General features: G+C 45.4%; 1 pseudogene; it reads right to left on the minus strand.

Moving 5' to 3' along the window:
• LOC131903285 (phosphopantothenate--cysteine ligase-like) lies at window positions 1-7,204 on the minus strand (annotated as a pseudogene).
• Window positions 7,205-19,794: the final 12,590 nt, after the last annotated feature.

The raw sequence follows: 19,794 nt of genomic DNA on the forward strand, positions 1-19,794 counted from the left end.
TCAGTGTTTGTCACATATAAAAACTGTGTGTCGCGGCCAAAGGTCTTCTACTGTCTTGTCCTCTATCATCATGCCTTTTGCTATTTCATCCTCTGACAGCAGTAACTTGGTTTCTGAGTCTTGGTGACTGTCGGTCTGACTGACAGGTAGGGTGGAGGCAGGATCGGTCCAGCCGGTCTCTCCCAGGGGCTGAGCTGGATGGTGAGTGTCGGTGGCCCAGAACCCCGCTGTCCACCGGAGAGAAACACACTGGGCCAGGAGTCTTGTTGAAGCAGAAACTCACTTTATTGCATAAGGAGTGAACTTATATAGATTGGGGTATGTCCCAGGACAGGTCGCCAAACTCAAGCTAGGCTCAGGAAGTTACACCGGGCGGCATGCTGGGGGCCTTATGGGGCCCAACAGGTGACAATAACCACAAAGGACTGTATTGACTCAAATATATTGGACACCACCGCTTGATGCTTATTAACCCCCCCCCCCCCGAAGCATTCCGAGCATGATTAATTATGATGGTGGGGTCAGTTTCCAGCTTAAAGGAAACTATAAATGCTTTGGGAGCCCAATCTTTAACTGGAGGAGAAAGCTTTTTTATCTCCACTACAGTATTTATCATTCTGATTTGTGATTATGGCTTGTATCCAGGCCCTTGCTAGATTGTGAGGTCCTTGACAGAAGGCAGTGACTTATTTATCTCTGTATTCCCAGTGCCTAGCTCATACAGAATGCAGAAAGGCCGTCTCCAGATCAAGAGGAAAGCAACCCAAGACTGGTTATGGGGGGGTCAGATCTCTGGAACAGAGCCCATCACCTGCAGTGGGCCACCAGATGAGTGGATCTTGTGTTCAGGCATTTCAGAGACAGGAATATAGAAAGCTGATACTGCTGAAGCCAGGTGTAACATTGCAGAAGAGTCTAGTGGGTTGAGAGCCAGAGCTGCACCCTGCTGTCAAAGTGGTAAATTCTGCTGCCAGGAAGGTGCCGGCAGCAGCTGCCTCTTGGTAGCTCTGCAACGCTGCAGCAAAGCCGGGGAGTGCATTCTCTTTGGCCTCTAGACTCAGTTTACCCGACTGGGTTGGGCCAGAAGGCCGAAGGGCCGACCGCCATGTCTGGGGCGGGAAGTGGTGGGCATAGGGGAAGGCCGAGTGCGCTTGGTACAAGAGCCAGGAAGACCTTGGCCAGCGCTGTCCCGCTTTGCCCACTGCTGAAGTTGTCTAGAAAGGGCACGGCTTGCACTTCCAAAAGGACCTTGGTGCCTCCTGACATGACAAGCACCAACTGCTGGCCCCGCGCGCCCAGCCTGGCAGCAAAGCAAGCCGCAGAACCTGAACGGAAGTTCAAGAATTGCTTACTCTGTGGAGACTTTTTTTTTTTTTAGGACAGGATTTCTGTGTGTAGCTTTGGTGCCTGTCCTGGATCTTGCTCTGTAGACCAGGCTGGCCTTGAACTCAGCGATCTGCCTGGCTCTGCCTCTGAGTGCTGGGATTAAAGGCGTGCGCCACCACCGCCCCCAACAGCGATGCCTGAAAGAGCTAGGTATGGTATACATATCTCTAATCTCTGCATTTGGGAGACAGTTCAAGGCCAGCCTGGGTTACTCAGTGAATTTGAACCCATCCAGGGCTAATTGAATGCAAGTCTCAAAAGGGAACAGAAACAAATATTTAGCCAAGGTAATAGGCAAAATAGAGGTCTATTGGGGATAGGACATTTTTTTTTATTTTGTTTCTGTTTTTGTTTTTTCGAGACAGGGTTTCTCTGTGTAGTCTTGGTGCCTGTCCTGGATCTCCCTCTGTAGACCAGGCTGGCCTTGGGGCCAGAGAGATCCGGCTGACTCTGCCTCCTGAGTGCCGGAATTAAATTGTGTGCCACCATAACCCAGGAACATTCTTTTTAAATAACTATTACTAACTACCTAAGGTCCTTGGATATCCATCAGCTTAATCTAGCTGTGTTAAACCCTTAAAGGGCTCTTCTGAACTAAATGCCTTCATTTACATGATTGAAGGGCCATTATCCACATCAGTGGTTCCTCTAAAAAGTAAACCTTATCGGGGTTGGGGATTTACCTCAGTTGTGGAGCACTTGCCTAGCAAGTACAAGGCCCTGGGTTCAATCCTCAGCTCAAAAAAAAAAAAAAAAAAGTAACCCTTATCTAAGCAGGTAGTGTGGCTATCACCTTTAATCCCAGCACTCAGGAAGCTGAGACCACTCCTTTATTCCTAGCATACCTGCCTCTCAGGATCTGCAAGTTGTTCTCTGACCTCCACAGATAGGCCATTTTAGGCATGCCATTTTAAGTACTTGGGCACATGCACATGCTCGAATCTCTCTCTCTCTCTCTCTCTCTCTCTCTCTCTCTCTCTCTCTCTCTCTCTCTCTCACACACACACACACACACACACACACACACACAAAATAAACACAGAAGGTGGTAAAGAGAATTGCTAAATGAACAAGAAATTCCAGCTCACCCATAGGATGACTGTGGTTTATAATAACTTTTGGTTTTGCCCAATCACTGGACAAGCTTTAGTGAAACATTTCACTATTAAGATAAGAATTTGTACTGTATCAAGTTGATGCAAGAAAATGTTGGCTGTACTTCCAAGAGGGGAGGCTAAAATCTTTTTAGATCATGGATTAGCCTATAGAAAAATATCTGCCGTAAATCAAACAGTGAAGGCAAGATGAATAGGAATCTCACTTACACAACTTGAGTAAAACATAACTCTCTGAACAGACGAAGATAGGTTTCTTCTGTATTAACCCTGGACTTTTGAATTATAACCTGTTTTTATGTTAAAAAAAAATTCTGCCAGGCTGTGGTGGTGCATGCCTTTAATCCCAGCACTTGGGAGGCAGAGGCAGGTGGATCTTTGTGAGTTCGAGGCCAGCCTGGTCTATAGAGCGAGATCCAGAACAGGCACCAAAGTTACACAGAGAAACCCTGTCAAGAAACAAAACAAAACAAAACAAAACAAAAAAGTCTGTATGATATACTGGTTTTGTGTGTTTTCTGCCTACCTCCTATAATAAGAGAAGCATTTTTTACAGTTTATTTTGTTCAGTGATAGGATACTCAAATATGTAGAACAGTGCTTTGTACAAGGTTGGCACTTGTATTTGTTCAATAAATAAATTAAGACACTTTAAAAAATAATAAAACAAAGAAGCTAGGAAAAAAAAAGAAATTCCAGCTCACTTCTATGTGTACAGCCAAAAGAATTGAAAGCTGGGAAGGCTAGGTGTCCCCACATTTAGAAGATCAGGATGTCAGGGTCATCTTGGATTCCATAGGGAACTCTAAGCCAGTCTGAGCTACATGAGACTCCTCAAACCTCTTGCCAAAAAGTACCCCCATAAGGAAAACAAACAGACATACAAACCAACCAACCCCAGAAAAGCCAGGTGTGGTGACACAGGTAATAAGGCACCATTCTGACACAGAGGAAGTGGTGGTTGGTCTGGGACATACACACACACACACAAAGATCCTCCTGGTAAAGGCTTAGCAGGTAAAAGTATCTCCGAAGCCTAATAATCTGATTTCCACCCCCAGGACTCCCACAAGTTGTTATCAGATTTCCATATGAGCTCACACCATGTACGCACTCTCCACCACCAGCACATATACACACAATTAGTAAATAATTATAATAATTTTTTTTTCTGAACCAGGCTTGGTAGTGGCAAACCTTTAAGCCTGGCACTTGGGAAGTAGTGGCAGGCATTTATCTGTCAGTGAGAGGCCAACCTTGGTCTACTGCTTCGGGCCGCAGGAATATATCATAAGAACTCAGCTGGTTATGGCAAAGTCACTACCTGGAGGAATCAGGAAATTCCTCCAGAGGAAGCCAAATCCCAAGGAGTTTTTGGTGTTACTTGGCTTGTTATATATCAGCTGTCTTCTGTTATGAAAATCATGTGTGCCTTCATAGTTTTCCCAATTGACTTTTCCCTAAGAAGGGCTAACAATGTGGACTGATCACTCTCTAGACACACACATTCCAGGCATTTGGAGAACAGCCTCAGGAAAGGCTTTCTCTGGAATCAGATATCTCCCCTAGCCACTTTCAAGGACTAAAGGAGACACCACCCAGGTGGTCGCCCAATTTCCGAGGACTAACAGTGATAATAACCCACAGGCAAGTCTCCTGACTTAAGGTAAATTCCACAAGGAGACACCGCCCAGGTGAGGTGGACATTAATTAAATAGCTTTACACAATTTAGCTGGGACCCTCCCTTTATATACTGGGACTTCCAGGGCACAGGGGGGAGAAGAAAAAAGAGAATGGAAGAACTAGATGGGTAAGAACTTGAGAGGAACAAACTGAGATGGGGAAGAACTAGATTGAAGGGCTAGAAGAGAGGACTAGAGGAACGAGATGGAAGATGAGGAAGAGCCAGATGGGGAAGAACAAGATAAGAAGAGCCAGATGAGAGAGAAGGAGACAGGGAAGGAGCTGATAGGGGAAAGAACTAGATAGATGAGAACCTAGAAGGGACAGAACTAGATGAAGGAATTAAGATAGAACCTAGAGGGGACAGTAGACAAATATAGAGAGAAATCAGCCAAGAAAGGAGCTAGACATGAGAACAGAACTGAAGCTGGGTATAAAGGATGTTATGCCAGAGGAATTAAAGCAAGTGGACTATAGAGCTCGGTGTGCTGAGATTCTGTTTCCTGAAAATAGTCCTCGCCGTTAGTAGTTCTCTCTCCTGAGCCCCTGGGATGTATAATATTAAGGCTGATCCCTCTAATATTATACAAGAGTCTACATAGCAAGTTTCAGGCCAGCTAGGGTTATACATTGAGACCATGTCTCAAAAAGAAAAAAAAAAATCAGAGCTGGGCATGGTGGTTCTGCTGTGTGGTATCTACTAGAGAATTCTGCTTGGACATGGGTTTAAGCACATGGAAAGTGTTTATTAGATGTGCGATGACTACACCCAGTATTCAGGATTCTAGTAGAGCACCAAGCCTTTCTCAGGATGAGCTTTTAAGCACAAAAACCATATTCTGGGTTGACCTACTTTAGTTAACATGAACAGTTAGCTAGAAGCAAAACTACAGTACCCCAAAGCAAGATTAGAACATTTAGAAAATTTCCCAGATCTATGGACTTTAATGGATTAGGTCTTTGTTTTCATTTTGGTAGGTAGTACTGTCTATGTGCTGAGTTTTACAGCCTGAATGTACTTCCATCATGTAGCCAGTTGTGCTAAGAACTGGGGCCTGACACATTCACCACTGGTCTTAGTGAATGATACAAATCTTGGACTCATGCTTTAAAAGGTTCCGTTGGTCCTAAGGACTATTAATTTTACTGAACTGATACATAATTGTATCAGTTCATATATATAGTTCATTTATATACTTTAAGATGCAGTGTCCTCACAGTTAATCAATTCAGAATGAGGAATAAGGGCCCAGTCAGTGCTGATAGCAGAATAGTAGACAGGGGGACCAAGAGAACAGAGACTGGTTTAATTATTATTTACATCTTTGTCTTACTCATTTTTTATAAGGTTTTCTCCAACCATGGCTAGATTTTTTTCTAATTATTATTGCTCAATTAACATAGAAACAACAGGTTCTCCCAAAAGTCATACATACTTTCCTATCTCAGGACAAGTTTGTCTAAGCCTCTTCAATTTTGCAAGACCATGTCTGCAAGGGCATCTCACTGCTGCTTTAATTCAGAAATGGAAACTTTTAACACCTCTAGGTCCTGATCAAATGGTCTACTTAGTTTTGTAGATATCAGGGCCTTCCTGTGGCATAGAGTCGGATTCACCAGGTTTTCCACTTTCCAAAGGCCAGAATCACCTCTCTCTCTCTGTGTCTCTCGCTCATTTTTTTTTTTCAAGACCCAAATCATTCCAGTTAAAGTAACTACTGCAGCTCCAACGTAGCTGGATTTCATCTTTCATTCTGTGACTATAATGGATGAGCATTTGTGGTCATCATAAGGCAAGATGGATAGTGGTGGGTTTCTCAAACTGCCTCTAGGGTGGCCCAGGACATAAAGCTTGGTCTCTGTAAGTGCTTCTGATACCTACATTGTGGTGTTACAGAAGGATGTGTATTTTGACTTGTCAACATTATATTGGTTGTAATAATAACAAGTGTATTTTCCTTGTAAGTCCCCAGTGTCAACGCTGGTGCCTCTCTGGCCCACGGACAATCATCAGACAGACAGATAAGCATCTGTGGAAGTGGGTTTTTGTTTTTGTTTTGTTTTCCTTCTCAGCCTCCGCATACCCTTCGCAGCCGGGTTCTCACACTAGGGTCTGCAGGAACCGCAGGGAATTCTTCCACGGTCAACATCAGAGGTTCCCTCCGGAGGCTAAGTAAACATTGTTAGAGGCTCATTCTGCACTGAATCCTTTTGTGAATCAATCATTCTGTTGTGAGCAGAGGCTTGCACACATCCTTCCAGCGTGTGCCTCATGCTAGGCAAAGGTCTAGGGGAGAAAAGGGAGACTGCCCCATAGCGTCCGTCTTACTCAATACTAAGAACAATTAACATGCCACACGCAAGACCAAGGGCACACCAAAATGAACTTTGCCCCAAGAGACAACCAACAAAGTTCCAAAAACAGTGACTGTCTGATGTGCTCTGGGGGGAGCGGCCCTCCAGGCTCAGTCACACCAAAACCAGTCCAGACTTGAGGCTCTTAGTCCGCAATTAAAAAGACGGAGGTGGGGTGGGGGTTTCCACATCCCTGTTGTAAGGGTCCCAGAACGTCTTTTGGAATTCCGTGATCCTAGTTCCAGTGCGTTCCAGTGCGTCCACTGGCTGCCAGACTCTTCATCTGTATCTTTCAGGGGATGCCAGCTAGTCTCATAGGCAACCAAAGAACCTGTGGAAACATGAGGATTTTCCTTTGATTTTTAATTTCCTTTCCGGCAGCAGTCAGGAACTATCCTTCTTTGCGGGTTGCTCAATGCGCATGTGCCATAGCAAAGGTACAGATAGCCTGTCAGTGAGAGTCGTCGTGTCCCCCCCCCCCCCCCAGTGCCTTGTGGGAAAGAGGTTCCTTTTGGTAATGGCTATGACCAGACAGATGACAGTTCCTTCAGCAAGTGTGGAAAAGAGAGAATTTTTTGTTGTTGTTGTTGCCACTGGACAAGAAGGGTTCTCCTAAGAGCTGGGAGGCAGTGTTCATCTGAGTGCCCAGATCTTGAGGGCTCATGGCGCGAAGGACCTGTTCGACTCTTGCATCTCTCTAGAGCGCTTCAGGAGCTGGAGGTAAACTCAGATCTCGAGGCGCAGCTGGGGAGACTCGATGTCACGGGGGCCAAAAATGGTAGGTGATGGTCGTCGGAAAGGTATCATAATGTTCATAATGGTTCCTCAGCTGAAATGGTTTCAGAAAATCCAAGTTTGACTAGTTCTTGAGCTGGAGAAAAAGTTTAGTGGAAAGACACGTCGTCTTTATTGCTCGGGGAGGGTTTTGCTTTAGCCAATTCTAAAGATCCATAGGAAAAATAAGCAAAAAATGGCTTAGAAGCAACAACCCCCCAACGGTGGTGCAAAGGTTCGTTTAGACGAAACACAGTCTAATAATTGAGAGCACAAAATCAAAATGTTTTCCAGATGTGTTTAAGAAGCTCATGGGAAAGGGGGTTCATTCCTTGAGTTTAATAGAGTTTGGACATGATAGTGTGCATTGGTCAGGTACACTTTTTTTTGTTGTTTTGGTTTGGTTTTTTAGGGGGTTGTTTTCTTTTCCCAGACAAGGTTTCTCTGTGTAACAGCCCTGACTGTCCTGGAAGACCAGGGGGTGACCTTGAACTCAGAGATCCCTTTGCCCTTGCTTCCCGGGTTTAAAGGTGTGCACCTTTATATGCCTTTGGGAATAAAATTCTTGATCTTCCTGCCTTAGCCTCCAGCCTGCTGGAATTCTAGGAAGATATCACTACACTTTGTTTGAGAGGCTGAGACAGGAGGATCATGACTTGAAGGGTTAGAATTGTTGGCATCGATTCGGAGTCCTCAGCGCTGGAGGCCGCCCTCTGCCCTCGGCCTCCGCGGCCCCTCTCCGCCCCTCCGGCCGCAGGGAGCCGAGCGTCGGCCTTGGATACCGCGTCCTGACTGAGGCCGGAGGGCCGGAGGGTGGGCAGCGGCACCAAGGGAGGTGGAGAGGGGCCGGGGTCGGCGGGTTGCCGCGCCGTGTGGGAGTTACCCCTGCCGCCACCGCCACCGCAGGGTGCCGCGAGTCAGACTGGGAAGAGGAGGCCGCCAGCTTCCTGCCTGACATAACTCACTTCAAGAAGTACACAAGGTCAGAACATGGGATTAGGTGGGCCTGTGAATACTGTATATACGAAAATTGGCCGTCAGCAATCAAGTGTACTATGTGCCGTGCCCAGAGACCCAGTGGAACAATTATTACAGAAGATCCATTTAAAAGTGGTCCAAGTTGCCGGGCGGTGGTGGCATACTGCTTTAATCCCAGCACTTGGGAGGCAGAGGCAGGAGGATTTTGTTGTAAAACATCGGTAGCGAGAGGGGGTTCTCCCATTGTGCTGTAAGCCTGTATTTAAGACCTCCTCCCTCCTTCAATAAACGCATTCGGGATTAAAAAGAAAAATCCCACTCTGTGCCTATGTCCTAATTAAAGGAAAACTGTGAAAAAAAAAATGGGACTGGAGCCAGGCGATGGTGGCACACGCCTTTAATCCCAGCACTTGGGAGGCAGAGCCAGGTGTATCTCTGTGTGTTCGAGGCTAGCCTGGTCCGTAGAGCGAGATCCAGGAAAGGCACCTAAACTATGCAGAGAATCCCTGTCTTAAAAAACCAAACAAAAACAAAAAAAGGGGGGGGGGGACTGGAGTGATGGCTTAGAGGTTAAGAGCCATTGGCTGCTCTTCCAGAGGACCAGGGTTAGATTTCCAGCACTCACATGGTGGCTCACAATTCCAGTGCTAGGGGATCCCAAGCCCTCTGCTTATTTCCACCTGTGCTGCATATGTGTTGTACAGCATATATGTTGCACACTCACATAGGCAGAACACTCATACATATTATATGAAAAACAGGAACAACAAGAATAAAAACCCACCTTTAAAAAAAGCCTGAAAAAATAAATATTCTAAAAACAAAACAACAACAAAAGAACAAAACTCTCCAACAACAACAAAAACTTTTTTTTAAAAGGCTATCCTCATTTAGATGGCATGGAACTGGCTTGGGCTACATGAGATTGTCTCAAAAACAAACAAATAACACACACATACACACACACAACGGGGGTACTTGGTTTTACTCAAATCTTTTTTTTTTTTTTTGTAATAGCTTTAAAATTTTTTAAAAGAATACTTTATGGTAAGAGTATTCTGTGTTTTGCTTGCCGGCATATATGTCTGGTCAGCACATGCATAATGTGGCTTGGGAGTGTGGGACAGAAAAGGGTGTTGGATCCTCTGGAACTGTAGTATTGATTGTGAGCCACCATGTGGGGCTGGGAATTGACCTCTGATCCTTTGAACAATGGAGCCATCTCTCCAGCCTCTCAGGTCTGTTTCTTTTCTTTTCTTTTTTTTTCATTTTCATTTATTTATTTTTCTATCATCAGCTTGATACAGTATAAATTCTTATCCTAATAGTGAAATGTTTTATTGAGGCTTGCCCAGTAATTGAGTAAAACCAAAACTTACTATAAGCCACAGTCATCCTAGGGTCCCCCCTGCTATGTAGCCTCCCTGGTTCTGTGGGTTGCAGTCTGATTGTTCTTTGCTTTATATCGAGTATCCACTTATGAGTGAGTACATACCATGTTTGTCCTTCTGGGTCTGGGTTACCTCACTCAGGATATTTTCTAGTTCCATCCATTTGCCTGCAAATTTCATGCTGTCATTGTTTTTCTCTGCTGAGTAGTACTCCATTGTGTATATGTACCACATTTTCTTAATCCATTCTTCAGTTCATGGGCATCTAGGTTGTTTCCAGGTTTTGGCTATTATGAATAGTGCTGCTATGAACATAGTTGAACATATATCTTTGTGGTATGATTGGGCATTCCTTGGGTATATGCCCAAGAGTGGTATGGCTGGGTCTTGAGGTAGATCGATTCCCAATTTTCTGAGAAACCGCCATATTGATTTCCACAGTGGTTGTACAAGTTTGCATTCCCACCAACAGTGGAGGAGTGTTCCCTTTGCTCTGTATCCTCTCCAACATATACTGTCATTAGTGTTTTTGATCATAGCCATTCTAACAGGTGTAAGGTGGTATCTCAGAGTCGTTTTGATTTGCATTTCTCTGATGACTAAAGATGTTGAGCAATTCCTTAAATGTCTTTCAGCCATTTGAGATTCTTCTTTTGAGAATTCTCTGTTTAGCTCTTTAGCCCATTTTTTAATTAGATTGTTCGGTATTTTGATGTCTAGTTTCTTGAGTTCTTTATATACTTTGGAGATCAGTCCTCTGTCAGACGTGGGGTTAATGAAGGTCTTTTCCCATTCTGTAGGCTGTCTTTTTGTCTTACTGACTGTGTCCTTTGCTCTGCAAAAGCTTCTCAGTTTCAGGAGGTCCCATTTATTATTTCTCTCAGTGTCTGTGCTACTGGTGTTATATTTAGGAAGTGATCTCCTGTGCCAATGCGTTCAAGAATACTTCCTACTTTCTCTTCTATCAGGGTCAGAGTAACTGGATTTATGTTGAGGTCTTTGATCCACTTGGACTTGAGTTTTGTGCATGGTGACAGATATGGATCTATTTGTAATCTTTTACATATTGACATCCAGTTATAATTTTGCTTTTTATTTTTTTTTCGAGACCGGGATTCTTTGTGTAGCTTTGGATCCTGTCCTGGAACTCACTCTGTAAAAGCAGGCTGGCCTCAAACTCACAGAGATCTGCCTGCCTCTGCCTCCTGAGTGCTGGGATTAAAGGTGTGTGCCACCACTGCCACCACCACCACCAACGGTAATCATTTTGCTTTTTAAAGATAAGATTTTTATTTTATGTGCATTTATATTTTGCACATAATATAAATATATATGTGAACACACACATACAAATCCAAAAATATATTATATATATGTGAGTGTATATGAGTGCCTCCGGAGGCCATCAAAGGTGGTGGATCTCCTGAACTTGGATTTACAGAGGGTTATGAGCCTCCATATGGGTGTGTGCTGGGAATCAAACCCTGCAAGCTCTATTAAATGCTGAGTCATCTCTCCAGCCCCTCATCTTGCTTTTTGACACAGGGCCTCACTATATAGCCCAGGCTGGCCTGTGACTCCTGCCTCAGCCTTGAGTGCTGGGGTACAGGTTTGTGCCACCGTGGGCCTGCTTTAATTGTCAATTAACTGTCGATTACCAGTAGCATCCAAGAGATCCCAAGTTCAATGCTCAGTACTTTTGAAAACAACAACACAGGAATCTGGGTATTGTAGAATAACCTCAAGAATCTCAGCATTCTGGAGGCAGAGGCAAGAAAAGAGAGACCCTGACTCAAAAACACACACACAGTGTCAAGTGTGATGACACATACCTTTAATCCCAGGTCTCTGAAGGCAGAGCCATGTGATCTAACTTTCAGGCCAGCTTTGTCTACATTGTGAATTCCAGGCCAGCATCAGCTAGTTAGTGAGATCCTGTCTCAAAGGCAAACAAAACAAAAATCTAGAGTGCTTGTGGATTCCAGCACTTAGGGGGTAGAGGCAGCAGGATGGAGAGTTGCAATTGCACAGTGAGCTGGAGTCTTCACTGGGTTACACTGAGAGCAAATCTCACTGAACAATAACAACACAGGGACTTGGCAAGGACCCCCCCAAGACATGCACCATAATTTCTGTTCTGCCAGCGATGAAATTACAACTTAGGTATGAAGGGCTCAGCCTTCTGCTTCCACAGAGGCAGGTTGGGACCTGCGCTCTGGGCTGCCTAACACTGAGCCCTGGTTATGGGAGAATGCCTTTTTGTATGCTGTGAATGTGTTGCTCTGATTGGTTGATAAATAAAGCTGTTTGGCCAATGGTGAGGCAGAACAGGGTTAGGAGGGACATTCTAACTAGAGAGAAGGGAGGAGAAAGGCAGAGCAGAGTGGACGCTGCCAGTCGAAGCCATGACAAGCAAGATGGCTGCCACGAGAAACAAGATGTCAAGATTCCGGTAAGCCACGAGCCATGTGGCAAAGTATGGATTTATAGAAATGGGTTAGTTTCCTGTTTTTATGTTCAGAAAAAAAAGAACCTTCAGCCAACTGGTAACACCTTAGCGTATTTTTGTCACCTCTAGTTGGTTACTTTTTTAAATGACGAGGTGGTACACAGTCGGCACACCGTTCAGTGGTGAGAACCCAGGAAAAGCCATCTCCTACGGAGCCTCACCGTCCTTAGAATTTCTGCATACGCTTTGCCAGATTCCTTCTACTTTTGAAAGCCAGACCTAAACATCCACGAGTTGGTTGGTGCTTGACTAACATGCCAGAAGCCTGGGTGTGGTGGCACCGGACAGTTAACACAACACGTGAGTGTGGAGGCAGGAGGATCAAGGTCATAGATCTCAGCTATAGGAGACTCAGGGAAGGAAGGAGGGAGGGGAAAAATGGAGGGAGGGAAGAAAGCCCAGGAGCTGCCTTTAGTTTTGTGTGTTTGGCCTACACCACCTGTCCAACCAAAAGGCCTGATGTTGTGGAGTATTATTTTAAGGGTGTCTTACATATTTTTTCTACTGCTTTTGTTAACAATGCAAAGACATACTACATTTGTTTGATTAAATAAAATTAACCTGTGGTCAAAGAAAAGAAGTGGGTGAATTTAAGATGTAAGATGTAGCTAGCAAGGAGCCTGAGCCTATAGTAGGACATAGAGTTTGTAATTAATATAAGCCTCTGTGTGTTCCTTTGGGTCTGAGGTGCGGGGCCACAAGGCCACAAGAGCAGGGGGGGAACTTCCAGCTACACCCTGGTGGTGGTGGTGCAGACTCACGCTCATACATCTTCTGTCTAACCTGCTGTCCCTTCCCCAGCACCACCACCTGCCACGCCCCACCCCACTGAGGCTCACCTTGGAGATGGTCTCTGGTCATTTCTGCTTTCTGGCGTCTGTAAGAGAACGGGGGAACCCGGGCAGCCACGGAGCTTTTGCGATGCTTTCTGGGCTGTGACCTTTGAGGAAATACAACCTGGGTTAAATCTCCTTTCTGGGACCTGCCCCCCACCCCCCCACCCCCATTCTAGGCTATCAGTCTGCACTTAACAGCACGTGATGGTTTTTATAATCATCAATTTGGTAAAAGCCCTGAGCCCACAGGCGGGGAGAGAGAAGACAGGACTTAGGACTCGGGACGCTTTTCTTTCAAAGCAGCTGGAAGAAGCCTTACCTATACATCTACTGCTTTTTATGGTTTTTTTTTTTTTTTTTTTTTTCGAGACAGGGTTTCTCTGTGTAGTCTTGGTGCCTGTCCTGGATCTTGCTCTGTAGACCAGGCTGCCTCGAACTTGCAGAGATCAGCTTGGCTCTTCTGCCTCCTGAGTGCGGGGATTAAAGGCATGTGCCACCGCCGCCTGGTAAGCTCCGGCTTTTTCTCCGTTTCTGTCTCCCTGCCTCTCTTCAGTTTTCTTTTCTGTCTTTTTATTTTTGGATTTGAGATAGGGTTTCTCTATTCAGACTTGGCTGTCCTAGAACTTGCTCTTTAGACCAGGGTGGCCTTGAACTCACAGAAATATGCCTGCCTCTGTCTCACAAGTGATCTGGTTCTCTCTCTCTCTCTCTCTCTCTCTCTCTCTCTCTCTCTCTCTCTCTCTCGTGACAGGGTTTCTCTGTGTAGCTTTCAAGCCTGTCCTGGAAATTACTGTGTAGTCCAGGCTGGCCTCAAACTCACAGAGATCCTCCTGCCTCTGCCTCCTGAGTGCTGGGATTAAAGGCGTGCTCCACCACTGCCTGGCCTCTTCTTATTTCTAATTTTATTAACATTTTTTAATGTGTTTGGATATTTTGTCTGCATGTTGGCCTGTGTACCGTTTGCATGCCTGGTACTTGCTAAGGCCAGAAGAGGGTGTTGGATCTCCTAGAACTTGAGTTACAGGTGGTCGTGAGCAATCATGTTGGTCCTGGGAATTGAACCTTGGTCCTCTAGAAGGGCAAGCCATTACTCTTAACTAAGCCAGCTCTCCAGTCCTCTAAAATATTTATTTCGTGTGTATGTGTGAGCATGCGCATGGTGTGGCATGAGTGTGGAGGCCAAGGGTCGCTTGTGGGATTGGTTCACCTCTTCCATTGTGTGCATCCAAGAGATTGAACTCTGGTTGTCAAGCTTCGTAGCCAAATCGCCCCCACCTGCTGAACCATCTTGCCAGCCCTCCCACCTGTTCTTTTCTTTCTTTTAATAGATTGAGACATATGCTATATTAATATATATTAAATACTGTATTTTCCAATCATGTTTCCATTTGTGCTTGTGCACATGAATACAGATGCCCTCAGAGGCATCAGAGCTGGAGTTACACATACATATGTGAGATACACATACATACTACATGTGCTTGTACATATAAACAGTGTTCTTACTGTGCGGGGGGTGTGTATGCTGCTCAGTGGCAGAGAGAGTTTGCTCAGCGTGAACAATGCCCTGGGTTTGACCTTCAGCACTGCTCTAAGAGAAAACCAAAAACTAAAGCACACATGCTGGGCTTCGTGGTGTGCATTTGTAATCCCAGCACTGGGGAGCCAGCTGCTCAAAGATTGCCATGGGTGTAAGGCCAGCCTGGGCACAGAGCAAGTTCGAGGCTCTCCAAGACTATATATATATAGTTTGATTCTGTCTAACCAACAGGCACCCAGAACCAAAACAAAAGGCTGTGTGTGTGTGTGTTTGGGGTGGAGATGTAGCTCAAGTTAGTTGAGTGCTTGGCTAGCATGGCCGGCCTCAACTTCTCCCAGGGAGAAGGAAACAGGTGTCTATATTCCCCAGATAGGACACCAATGATGAACCAGAGTAAGGATTACACTGAAGTCAAACCTGATAAATCAGTGAGTTTATTGGGCTTACTGACAGATCATAGGTAACCCCAAAACAGTGTATCTTGGTCAATGCTCTATTGCTATGATGAAACACCATGACCATGACAACTGTTGTTAGAAATCTAATAGGTCTTACAATAAAAAAACCAGAACCAGATGTTGGGGTAAATGCTGAAATGTCAGAGAGACAAAGGAACTGCCTGGACTCTATGTTTAATCTCCTGGTTTGTTCTCCTCTCTGATCTTCAGGCAAATTTTATTAGGGTACCCAATATAGCACCACAAGCAACTTTTTTTTTTTTTTTTTTTGATTTTTCAAGACAGAGTTTCTCAGTGTAACAAACAGCCCTGGCTGTCCTGGAACTCTCTTTGTAGACAAGGCTGCCACTGAACTCATAGAGATGTGCCTGCCTCTGAGTGCTAGGATTAAAGGTGTATGTCACCATGACCAGCTTTTTTTTTTTTTTTTGGAGCTGGAGCTGAGGACCGAACCCAGGGCCTTGTGCTTGCTAGGCAAGCGCTCTACCACTGAGCTAAATCCCCAACCCCCTGTTTTTGTTTTTTAAGGGTTTCTCTATGTAGTCTTGGGTGTCCTGGAACTTATTCCGTAGACCAGGCTGATCTCAAACTCAGAGATCTGCCTGGCTATGCTTCCAGAGTGCTGGGATTAAAGGCCTGCACCACCACTACCACCAGGCTATGGCAACTCTTAAAAAAAATATTGGGGTTTGCTTACAGTTTCAGAGGTTTAGTCCATTATCATCATGTCAGGAAGCATGGTGACATACAGATGGACTTGGTAATGGAGAGTTCCACATCTGGATTGGCAGGCAACAGGAAGAGAGAGTGACACCGGGTCAGACTTGTGCATTTGAAACCTCAAAGCCCACCCTGAGTGACAGTTTCTCTAACAAGCCCACATCTACTCAAACAAGGCCACACCTTCTAATAGTGCCACTCTCTAATGACCAAACATTCAAATGTGTGAACCTATGGAGGCCATTCCTAGTCAAACCACCACACAGACATATCAGAAAGCATCAATTTAACATCGAAGACATCCTCATAGCTTTATAGGTGGAGTGCCCCTTCTACGCTCTAAATTCTCTACCAACTCTGTACCAACCATAAGATCAGGTGCAGCTGGGGAAGAATTACACACACCTGGCAGGGAGGTAGGCACAGGCTAGATTGGCTGGAGTCAGGTTAGATGATCTTACTCATCCCATGGTTCTAGGAGGGAACAAACATCATTACCTAAATAGAGTCTCCTATGATTAAAATGGTAACAACTCTTATACTCAGAGGACAGCATCCTAGGATACATATAGGAAGCCTAGTTTTAATTCCCAATGCATGGTGTCATACACCCATAATCCTAAGAGGCATGATGATTATGTGGTCAAGTTCATTCTTGGCTATATGCCACACTTGGGTATGTAGCTCAGCGGCAGAGTGTTGTTGGGGGTTTTTATTCTTTTGGGGGCCCACCACCCAGCTCCCAAGTAAATTGTACATGGAGGCTTGTTATTACTTATGAATGCCCAGCCTTAGCTTGGCTTAGTTTCTAGTCAGCTTTCCTTAACTTAAATTATTTCATCTACCTCTGGGCTTTTCCCATTCTCTTTTCTGTAATTCTTACTCCATGACTTGCTGTGTAGCTGGTGGCTGACCCCTGAAGTCCTCCTTCTCTGGCTGCTACATTGCCTCTTCCCGGTTTTCTCCTTCTTTACATACTCTCTGCCTGCCAGCCCCACCTACCTTTCTCCTGCCCTGCTATTGGCCATTCAGTTCTTTATTAGACCATCAGGTGTTTTACACAGGCACAGTAACACAGCTTCACAGAGTTAAACAAATGCAACATAAACAAAAGTAACACACCTTTTTTTCTTATTTATTTATTTTTTTATTTATTTTTCTATTATCAGCTTGATACAGTATAAATTCTTTTTTTTTTTTTTTTTTTGGTTTTTCGAGACAGGGTTTCTCTGTGTAGCTTTGCGCCTTTCCTGGAACTCACTTGATAGCCCAGGCTGGCCTCGAACTCACAGAGATCCACCTGGCTCTGCCTCCCGAGTGCTGGGATTAAAGGCGTGTGCCACCACCGCCTGGCCAGTATAAATTCTTATCCTAATAGTAAAATGTTTTATTGAGGCTTACCCAGTAATTGAGTAAAACCAAAACTTATTATAAGCCACAGTCATCCTAGGGTCCCCCCTGCTATGTAGCCTCCCTGGTTCTGTGGGTTACAGTCTGATTGTTCTTTGCTTTATACCTAGTATCCACTTATGAGTGAGTACATACCATGTTTGTCCTTCTGGGTTACCTCACTCAGGATGATACTTTCTAGTTCCATCCATTTGCCTGCAAATTTCATGCTGTCATTGTTTTCTCTGTTGAGTAGTACTCCATTGTGTATGTGTTCTACATTTTCTTAATCCATTCTTCAGTTTTGGGGCATCTAGGTTGTTTCCAGGTTCTGGCTATTATGAATAATGCTGCTATGAACATAGTTGAGCTTGTATCTCATGCCCTGGCAGTCCCTCAGCCACTTTTTTTTTTTTTTTTTTGGTTTTTCAAGACAGGGTTTCTCTGTGTAGCTTTGCGCCTTTCCTGGAACTCGCTTTGGAGACCAGGCTGGCCTTGAACTCCCAGAGATCCGCCTGCCTCTGCCTCCCGAGTGCTGGGACTAAAGGCGTGCGCCACCACCACCCGGCCCCTCAGCCACTTATAAAATAAACACACAGACTCTTATATTATTTAAACTGTTTGGCCTAATGGCTCAGGCTTCTTGTTAACTGTTCTTATAGATTAATAGAAATGGGTTGATTTAAGATATAAGTTGCCATGTGGCTCGTGGCTTACCAGTATCTTAACATCTTCTCATGGCGGTGGCTGGCAGCATCCTCTGCCTCAACCTTCCACTTCCCAGAATTCTCTTCTCTGTTTGTCCCGCCTATACTTCCTGCCTGGCTACTGGCCAATCAGTGTTTTATTTATTAACCAATCAGAGTAACACATTTGACATACAAAACATCCCATAGCAAGACCCAGTCTCAAAAAAAAAAGTCAACTATTAGTCATTATTGTTTTTAGCTTCTTTTTCTTCTTTTTGAATAAGGAGGAACATTGATTGAATGGGCATCCTGAGAGGTGATTGGGAGACCCCAAGATGGGTCGGAGCCAGTATATGGCAGGGTCCTGGCAACAACCAAAATGGATAATTTTATGGCCCTCAGGGGGACGTTTGGCATCCTTAAGGTCAGGGTATAGACTGAGTAGGAATGAGGGCATCATGTCGTTGGTGTTGGTATAAATTTGAGACACAGGCAAGATGCTGGTAGGGGACCCTGGTGGTATATTCTCCTTATTCTGGGATGGATTGGTATTGACCCCACCATGAAGTGACTGCTGGTGTTGGACTTGAGGTGACTCTGTGTGTTCGGCTTGAGTTGATGGCTGGCATTGGACTTGGGGTGACGGCTGGCGTTGGACTTGAGTTGACTGAGTTGACTGTTGGCCTTGGACTTGAGGTGACGGCTGGCGTTGGACTTGGGGTGATGGCTGGCGTTGGACTTGGGGTGATGGCTGGCGTTGGACTTGGGGTGACGGCTGGCGTTGGACTTGGGGTGACGGCTGGACTTGAGGTGATGGCTGGCGTTGGACTTGAGTTGACTGAGTTGACTGCTGGCCTTGGACTTGAGGTGATGGCTGGCGTTGGACTTGAAGTGACTGAAGTGGGACTAGAGGTGATGGCTGGCGTTGGACTTGAGTTGACTGAGTTGACTGCTGGCCTTGGACTTGAGGTGATGGCTGGCGTTGGACTTGGGGTGACTGAGTTGACTGCTGGCCTTGGACTTGAGGTGATGGCTGGCGTTGGACTTGGGGTGACTGAGTTGATTGCTGGCCTTGGACTTGAGGTGATGGCTGGCGTTGGACTTGAGTTGACTGAGTTGACTGCTGGCCTTGGACTTGAGGTGATGGCTGGCGTTGGACTTGGGGTGACTGAGTTGACTGCTGGCCTTGGACTTGAGGTGATGGCTGGTATTGAACTTGAGGTGACTGCTCGTGTTGGACTTGAGTTGACTGCTGGTGTTGGACTTGAGGTGACAGCTGGCCTTGGACTTGAGGTGATGGCTGGTGTAGTACTTGAAGTGACTGAAGTGGGACTAGAGGTGATGGCTGGCGTTGGACTTGAGGCGACTGAAGTGGGACTAGAGGTGACAGCTGGTGTTGGAATTGAGGTAACTGAAATAGGACTAGAGGTGACGGCTGGTATTGGAGTTGAGGTGACGGCTGGTATTGGAGTTGAGGTGACGGCTGGTATTGGGGTTGAGGTGATGGCTGGTATTGGGGTTGAGGTGACAGCTGGTATTGGAATTGAGGTGACTGCTGATGTTGGAGTTGAGCTTGGAAGTGAACTAATCGCTGGTGTTGCTGCTGGACTTGAGATGACGACTGGTGTACTTGTTTCTGCAGAGGGTTATATTTGACTCTCTTGCGTTTTGCTCGTTGGTTCTTGAACCAAACCTAAGTAAGTGGAAAAGTGAGCCGGGGGGTTAATGAGTGGAGACTGACTTCAGAAGTCTGCGACTATTGTTCAGTGGAAAGGTAACTTCTAGGTGAGAATGGCTAGTTCTGTACCTCTGCCACATTTGTTCTGCACTCGTATCCTATACAAGGAGCAGGAACCAGAGGTGGTGGGGACAAAGGAGGTATCAAGAGTCAGAAAGCAGGAATGAAGGACCAAGGGTGGTAGCATACACCTCTGTGAGTTCAAAGCCCCATTTCTGTGAGTTGGAGGCCA

The sequence above is a fragment of the Peromyscus eremicus genome, chromosome 1 (assembly GCF_949786415.1).
Source record: "Peromyscus eremicus chromosome 1, PerEre_H2_v1, whole genome shotgun sequence".
NCBI lineage: Eukaryota > Metazoa > Chordata > Mammalia > Rodentia > Cricetidae > Peromyscus > Peromyscus eremicus.